This window comes from Oncorhynchus mykiss, unplaced genomic scaffold (assembly GCF_013265735.2).
Source record: "Oncorhynchus mykiss isolate Arlee unplaced genomic scaffold, USDA_OmykA_1.1 un_scaffold_445, whole genome shotgun sequence".
In the NCBI taxonomy this organism is placed as follows: Eukaryota; Metazoa; Chordata; class Actinopteri; order Salmoniformes; family Salmonidae; genus Oncorhynchus; species Oncorhynchus mykiss.
The window spans coordinates 63,522-72,500 of NW_023493892.1; positions in this window are offsets into that span (position 1 = coordinate 63,522).

Consider the following 8,979-nt stretch of genomic DNA (forward strand, 5'->3'; position numbering starts at 1 on the left):
AATAGCAATCTGCATCCATCGCGATTTCTTAAAGTGTCTATAAAGCACTCAGGACGGGCCCGACCGAGACAGGGCCTTAGTGGGGTGCTCCCATAGCGGGCAACAATGAGAGGGGTGCCTTTAAATTCATTTTGAACCATATTTGAAATTTTGGGTTACCAGATGCACGTTTTCAATCACCAGTTGCACGGAGGATTAATAGCAATCTGCATCCATCGTGATTTCTTAAAGTGTGTAAAAAGCACCCAAGGACGGCCCTGACAGAGAGAGGGCCGTAGTGGGGCACTCCCCTAGCGGGCTATATCAATAGAATGACGGGTAAAAGTATTTAAAACCCTTTTATAATTTTTGGGTTACCAGATGCACGTTTTCAATCACCAGGTGCACGGAGGAAAATGAGCATTTGCATCCATAGTCATGTTTTAAACCGTCCATAAAGCACTCTTGGCCGGCCCCGGCAGAGAGAGAAAGAGATGGTGAAAAAAAAAAAAAATCATCATCAGACCTTCCATAAATAATTCGGGCCGGCCCCCATTGCTAAAGGTCCGTAGTAGGGTGCGCCATAAGCGGACATGAATAGATGGAACACCGCTAACCGCATAGAGAACCGTGTTTTGGGTGACCAGGTGCACGTTTTCAATCACCAGTTGCACATTTTCAATCACCAGTTGCACGGAGGATTAATAGCAATCTGCATCCATCGCGATTTCTTAAAGTGTCTATAAAGCACTCAGGACGGGCCCGACCGAGACAGGGCCTTAGTGGGGTGCTCCCATAGCGGGCAACAATGAGAGGGGTGCCTTTAAATTCATTTTGAACCATATTTGAAATTTTGGGTTACCAGATGCACGTTTTCAATCACCAGTTGCACGGAGGATTAATAGCAATCTGCATCCATCGTGATTTCTTAAAGTGTGTAAAAAGCACCCAAGGACGGCCCTGACAGAGAGAGGGCCGTAGTGGGGCACTCCCCTAGCGGGCTATATCAATAGAATGACGGGTAAAAGTATTTAAAACCCTTTTATAATTTTTGGGTTACCAGATGCACGTTTTCAATCACCAGGTGCACGGAGGAAAATGAGCATTTGCATCCATAGTCATGTTTTAAACCGTCCATAAAGCACTCTTGGCCGGCCCCGGCAGAGAGAGAAAGAGATGGTGAAAAAAAAAAAAAATCATCATCAGACCTTCCATAAATAATTCGGGCCGGCCCCCATTGCTAAAGGTCCGTAGTAGGGTGCGCCATAAGCGGACATGAATAGATGGAACACCGCTAACCGCATAGAGAACCGTGTTTTGGGTGACCAGGTGCACGTTTTCAATCACCAGTTGCACATTTTCAATCACCAGTTGCACGGAGGATTAATAGCAATCTGCATCCATCGCGATTTCTTAAAGTGTCTATAAAGCACTCAGGACGGGCCCGACCGAGACAGGGCCTTAGTGGGGTGCTCCCATAGCGGGCAACAATGAGAGGGGTGCCTTTAAATTCATTTTGAACCATATTTGAAATTTTGGGTTACCAGATGCACGTTTTCAATCACCAGTTGCACGGAGGATTAATAGCAATCTGCATCCATCGTGATTTCTTAAAGTGTGTAAAAAGCACCCAAGGACGGCCCTGACAGAGAGAGGGCCGTAGTGGGGCACTCCCCTAGCGGGCTATATCAATAGAATGACGGGTAAAAGTATTTAAAACCCTTTTATAATTTTTGGGTTACCAGATGCACGTTTTCAATCACCAGGTGCACGGAGGAAAATGAGCATTTGCATCCATAGTCATGTTTTAAACCGTCCATAAAGCACTCTTGGCCGGCCCCGGCAGAGAGAGAAAGAGATGGTGAAAAAAAAAAAAAAATCATCATCAGACCTTCCATAAATAATTCGGGCCGGCCCCCATTGCTAAAGGTCCGTAGTAGGGTGCGCCATAAGCGGACATGAATAGATGGAACACCGCTAACCGCATAGAGAACCGTGTTTTGGGTGACCAGGTGCACGTTTTCAATCACCAGTTGCACATTTTCAATCACCAGTTGCACGGAGGATTAATAGCAATCTGCATCCATCGCGATTTCTTAAAGTGTCTATAAAGCACTCAGGACGGGCCCGACCGAGACAGGGCCTTAGTGGGGTGCTCCCATAGCGGGCAACAATGAGAGGGGTGCCTTTAAATTCATTTTGAACCATATTTGAAATTTTGGGTTACCAGATGCACGTTTTCAATCACCAGTTGCACGGAGGATTAATAGCAATCTGCATCCATCGTGATTTCTTAAAGTGTGTAAAAAGCACCCAAGGACGGCCCTGACAGAGAGAGGGCCGTAGTGGGGCACTCCCCTAGCGGGCTATATCAATAGAATGACGGGTAAAAGTATTTAAAACCCTTTTATAATTTTTGGGTTACCAGATGCACGTTTTCAATCACCAGGTGCACGGAGGAAAATGAGCATTTGCATCCATAGTCATGTTTTAAACCGTCCATAAAGCACTCTTGGCCGGCCCCGGCAGAGAGAGAAAGAGATGGTGAAAAAAAAAAAAAATCATCATCAGACCTTCCATAAATAATTCGGGCCGGCCCCCATTGCTAAAGGTCCGTAGTAGGGTGCGCCATAAGCGGACATGAATAGATGGAACACCGCTAACCGCATAGAGAACCGTGTTTTGGGTGACCAGGTGCACGTTTTCAATCACCAGTTGCACATTTTCAATCACCAGTTGCACGGAGGATTAATAGCAATCTGCATCCATCGCGATTTCTTAAAGTGTCTATAAAGCACTCAGGACGGGCCCGACCGAGACAGGGCCTTAGTGGGGTGCTCCCATAGCGGGCAACAATGAGAGGGGTGCCTTTAAATTCATTTTGAACCATATTTGAAATTTTGGGTTACCAGATGCACGTTTTCAATCACCAGTTGCACGGAGGATTAATAGCAATCTGCATCCATCGTGATTTCTTAAAGTGTGTAAAAAGCACCCAAGGACGGCCCTGACAGAGAGAGGGCCGTAGTGGGGCACTCCCCTAGCGGGCTATATCAATAGAATGACGGGTAAAAGTATTTAAAACCCTTTTATAATTTTTGGGTTACCAGATGCACGTTTTCAATCACCAGGTGCACGGAGGAAAATGAGCATTTGCATCCATAGTCATGTTTTAAACCGTCCATAAAGCACTCTTGGCCGGCCCCGGCAGAGAGAGAAAGAGATGGTGAAAAAAAAAAAAAAATCATCATCAGACCTTCCATAAATAATTCGGGCCGGCCCCCATTGCTAAAGGTCCGTAGTAGGGTGCGCCATAAGCGGACATGAATAGATGGAACACCGCTAACCGCATAGAGAACCGTGTTTTGGGTGACCAGGTGCACGTTTTCAATCACCAGTTGCACATTTTCAATCACCAGTTGCACGGAGGATTAATAGCAATCTGCATCCATCGCGATTTCTTAAAGTGTCTATAAAGCACTCAGGACGGGCCCGACCGAGACAGGGCCTTAGTGGGGTGCTCCCATAGCGGGCAACAATGAGAGGGGTGCCTTTAAATTCATTTTGAACCATATTTGAAATTTTGGGTTACCAGATGCACGTTTTCAATCACCAGTTGCACGGAGGATTAATAGCAATCTGCATCCATCGTGATTTCTTAAAGTGTGTAAAAAGCACCCAAGGACGGCCCTGACAGAGAGAGGGCCGTAGTGGGGCACTCCCCTAGCGGGCTATATCAATAGAATGACGGGTAAAAGTATTTAAAACCCTTTTATAATTTTTGGGTTACCAGATGCACGTTTTCAATCACCAGGTGCACGGAGGAAAATGAGCATTTGCATCCATAGTCATGTTTTAAACCGTCCATAAAGCACTCTTGGCCGGCCCCGGCAGAGAGAGAAAGAGATGGTGAAAAAAAAAAAAAAATCATCATCAGACCTTCCATAAATAATTCGGGCCGGCCCCCATTGCTAAAGGTCCGTAGTAGGGTGCGCCATAAGCGGACATGAATAGATGGAACACCGCTAACCGCATAGAGAACCGTGTTTTGGGTGACCAGGTGCACGTTTTCAATCACCAGTTGCACATTTTCAATCACCAGTTGCACGGAGGATTAATAGCAATCTGCATCCATCGCGATTTCTTAAAGTGTCTATAAAGCACTCAGGACGGGCCCGACCGAGACAGGGCCTTAGTGGGGTGCTCCCATAGCGGGCAACAATGAGAGGGGTGCCTTTAAATTCATTTTGAACCATATTTGAAATTTTGGGTTACCAGATGCACGTTTTCAATCACCAGTTGCACGGAGGATTAATAGCAATCTGCATCCATCGTGATTTCTTAAAGTGTGTAAAAAGCACCCAAGGACGGCCCTGACAGAGAGAGGGCCGTAGTGGGGCACTCCCCTAGCGGGCTATATCAATAGAATGACGGGTAAAAGTATTTAAAACCCTTTTATAATTTTTGGGTTACCAGATGCACGTTTTCAATCACCAGGTGCACGGAGGAAAATGAGCATTTGCATCCATAGTCATGTTTTAAACCGTCCATAAAGCACTCTTGGCCGGCCCCGGCAGAGAGAGAAAGAGATGGTGAAAAAAAAAAAAAAATCATCATCAGACCTTCCATAAATAATTCGGGCCGGCCCCCATTGCTAAAGGTCCGTAGTAGGGTGCGCCATAAGCGGACATGAATAGATGGAACACCGCTAACCGCATAGAGAACCGTGTTTTGGGTGACCAGGTGCACGTTTTCAATCACCAGTTGCACATTTTCAATCACCAGTTGCACGGAGGATTAATAGCAATCTGCATCCATCGCGATTTCTTAAAGTGTCTATAAAGCACTCAGGACGGGCCCGACCGAGACAGGGCCTTAGTGGGGTGCTCCCATAGCGGGCAACAATGAGAGGGGTGCCTTTAAATTCATTTTGAACCATATTTGAAATTTTGGGTTACCAGATGCACGTTTTCAATCACCAGTTGCACGGAGGATTAATAGCAATCTGCATCCATCGTGATTTCTTAAAGTGTGTAAAAAGCACCCAAGGACGGCCCTGACAGAGAGAGGGCCGTAGTGGGGCACTCCCCTAGCGGGCTATATCAATAGAATGACGGGTAAAAGTATTTAAAACCCTTTTATAATTTTTGGGTTACCAGATGCACGTTTTCAATCACCAGGTGCACGGAGGAAAATGAGCATTTGCATCCATAGTCATGTTTTAAACCGTCCATAAAGCACTCTTGGCCGGCCCCGGCAGAGAGAGAAAGAGATGGTGAAAAAAAAAAAAAATCATCATCAGACCTTCCATAAATAATTCGGGCCGGCCCCCATTGCTAAAGGTCCGTAGTAGGGTGCGCCATAAGCGGACATGAATAGATGGAACACCGCTAACCGCATAGAGAACCGTGTTTTGGGTGACCAGGTGCACGTTTTCAATCACCAGTTGCACATTTTCAATCACCAGTTGCACGGAGGATTAATAGCAATCTGCATCCATCGCGATTTCTTAAAGTGTCTATAAAGCACTCAGGACGGGCCCGACCGAGACAGGGCCTTAGTGGGGTGCTCCCATAGCGGGCAACAATGAGAGGGGTGCCTTTAAATTCATTTTGAACCATATTTGAAATTTTGGGTTACCAGATGCACGTTTTCAATCACCAGTTGCACGGAGGATTAATAGCAATCTGCATCCATCGTGATTTCTTAAAGTGTGTAAAAAGCACCCAAGGACGGCCCTGACAGAGAGAGGGCCGTAGTGGGGCACTCCCCTAGCGGGCTATATCAATAGAATGACGGGTAAAAGTATTTAAAACCCTTTTATAATTTTTGGGTTACCAGATGCACGTTTTCAATCACCAGGTGCACGGAGGAAAATGAGCATTTGCATCCATAGTCATGTTTTAAACCGTCCATAAAGCACTCTTGGCCGGCCCCGGCAGAGAGAGAAAGAGATGGTGAAAAAAAAAAAAAAATCATCATCAGACCTTCCATAAATAATTCGGGCCGGCCCCCATTGCTAAAGGTCCGTAGTAGGGTGCGCCATAAGCGGACATGAATAGATGGAACACCGCTAACCGCATAGAGAACCGTGTTTTGGGTGACCAGGTGCACGTTTTCAATCACCAGTTGCACATTTTCAATCACCAGTTGCACGGAGGATTAATAGCAATCTGCATCCATCGCGATTTCTTAAAGTGTCTATAAAGCACTCAGGACGGGCCCGACCGAGACAGGGCCTTAGTGGGGTGCTCCCATAGCGGGCAACAATGAGAGGGGTGCCTTTAAATTCATTTTGAACCATATTTGAAATTTTGGGTTACCAGATGCACGTTTTCAATCACCAGTTGCACGGAGGATTAATAGCAATCTGCATCCATCGTGATTTCTTAAAGTGTGTAAAAAGCACCCAAGGACGGCCCTGACAGAGAGAGGGCCGTAGTGGGGCACTCCCCTAGCGGGCTATATCAATAGAATGACGGGTAAAAGTATTTAAAACCCTTTTATAATTTTTGGGTTACCAGATGCACGTTTTCAATCACCAGGTGCACGGAGGAAAATGAGCATTTGCATCCATAGTCATGTTTTAAACCGTCCATAAAGCACTCTTGGCCGGCCCCGGCAGAGAGAGAAAGAGATGGTGAAAAAAAAAAAAAAATCATCATCAGACCTTCCATAAATAATTCGGGCCGGCCCCCATTGCTAAAGGTCCGTAGTAGGGTGCGCCATAAGCGGACATGAATAGATGGAACACCGCTAACCGCATAGAGAACCGTGTTTTGGGTGACCAGGTGCACGTTTTCAATCACCAGTTGCACATTTTCAATCACCAGTTGCACGGAGGATTAATAGCAATCTGCATCCATCGCGATTTCTTAAAGTGTCTATAAAGCACTCAGGACGGGCCCGACCGAGACAGGGCCTTAGTGGGGTGCTCCCATAGCGGGCAACAATGAGAGGGGTGCCTTTAAATTCATTTTGAACCATATTTGAAATTTTGGGTTACCAGATGCACGTTTTCAATCACCAGTTGCACGGAGGATTAATAGCAATCTGCATCCATCGTGATTTCTTAAAGTGTGTAAAAAGCACCCAAGGACGGCCCTGACAGAGAGAGGGCCGTAGTGGGGCACTCCCCTAGCGGGCTATATCAATAGAATGACGGGTAAAAGTATTTAAAACCCTTTTATAATTTTTGGGTTACCAGATGCACGTTTTCAATCACCAGGTGCACGGAGGAAAATGAGCATTTGCATCCATAGTCATGTTTTAAACCGTCCATAAAGCACTCTTGGCCGGCCCCGGCAGAGAGAGAAAGAGATGGTGAAAAAAAAAAAAAAATCATCATCAGACCTTCCATAAATAATTCGGGCCGGCCCCCATTGCTAAAGGTCCGTAGTAGGGTGCGCCATAAGCGGACATGAATAGATGGAACACCGCTAACCGCATAGAGAACCGTGTTTTGGGTGACCAGGTGCACGTTTTCAATCACCAGTTGCACATTTTCAATCACCAGTTGCACGGAGGATTAATAGCAATCTGCATCCATCGCGATTTCTTAAAGTGTCTATAAAGCACTCAGGACGGGCCCGACCGAGACAGGGCCTTAGTGGGGTGCTCCCATAGCGGGCAACAATGAGAGGGGTGCCTTTAAATTCATTTTGAACCATATTTGAAATTTTGGGTTACCAGATGCACGTTTTCAATCACCAGTTGCACGGAGGATTAATAGCAATCTGCATCCATCGTGATTTCTTAAAGTGTGTAAAAAGCACCCAAGGACGGCCCTGACAGAGAGAGGGCCGTAGTGGGGCACTCCCCTAGCGGGCTATATCAATAGAATGACGGGTAAAAGTATTTAAAACCCTTTTATAATTTTTGGGTTACCAGATGCACGTTTTCAATCACCAGGTGCACGGAGGAAAATGAGCATTTGCATCCATAGTCATGTTTTAAACCGTCCATAAAGCACCCAGGGCCGGCCCCGGCAGAGAGAGAAAAAGAGGGGAAAAGTGTTGAAAAAAAAAAAAAATCATACCTTCCATAAATAATTCGGACCGGCCCCCATTGAAAAGGTCCGTAGTAGGGTGCATCATTATCGGACATGAATCTCGGGAACACCGCTAACCGCATAGAGAACCGTGTTTTGGGTTACCAGATGCACGTTTTCAATCACCAGTTGCACGGAGAGAGAAAAAAAAAATCATACCTTCCATAAATAATTCGGACCGGCCCCCATTGAAAAGGTCCGTAGTAGGGTGCATCATTATCGGACATGAATCTCGGGAACACCGCTAACCGCATAGAGAACCGTGTTTTGGGTGACCAGGTGCACGTTTTCAATCACCAGTTGCACGGAGAAAAAAAAAGTAATCATACCTTCCATAAATAATTCAGGCCGACCCCCATTGAAAAAGGTCCGTAGTAGGGTGCATCATTATCGGACATGTATATCTGTAACACCGGCAAGCGCATTGAGAACCGCATTTTTGGGTTACCAGATGCACGTTTTCAATCACCAGGTGCACGGCTGTGAAAAGTGGGACTCTGTCATTTTTTCGACCAATTTCTGTAATTTTCAAAAAATGATTAAAAATACTTCCCGAAGGGCTAGAGGTCCCAAATTTCGTCTCATACCCTCTCTCGTGATGGGCAACAATTACATAATGTAAAAAAAAATTCGCATCCACAGGAACCTATGCATCCTGTGACATTCACTTTTTTCCCAAAACTTGAAACACGATTTCCTATTAAAATGTTTTATACAAAAACGTTTTTAATTGAATGTAAATGCTCGTCTATTTATGCACTTTCGTGCAAAAAAAACCCCATCAAGATCGGATGTGTACTTTTTGATTTATCACGTTTTTGTTGAATTTGACCCCCGATGGTGGGGCGCACAGAAGCCCTGTGAGGTTCAGGGCTTCATCGATATTTGGCCTGTTTTGGATTACACACTCAGTGGCGGGTCGACCAGACAGGTACCGGCGCGATTTCAGA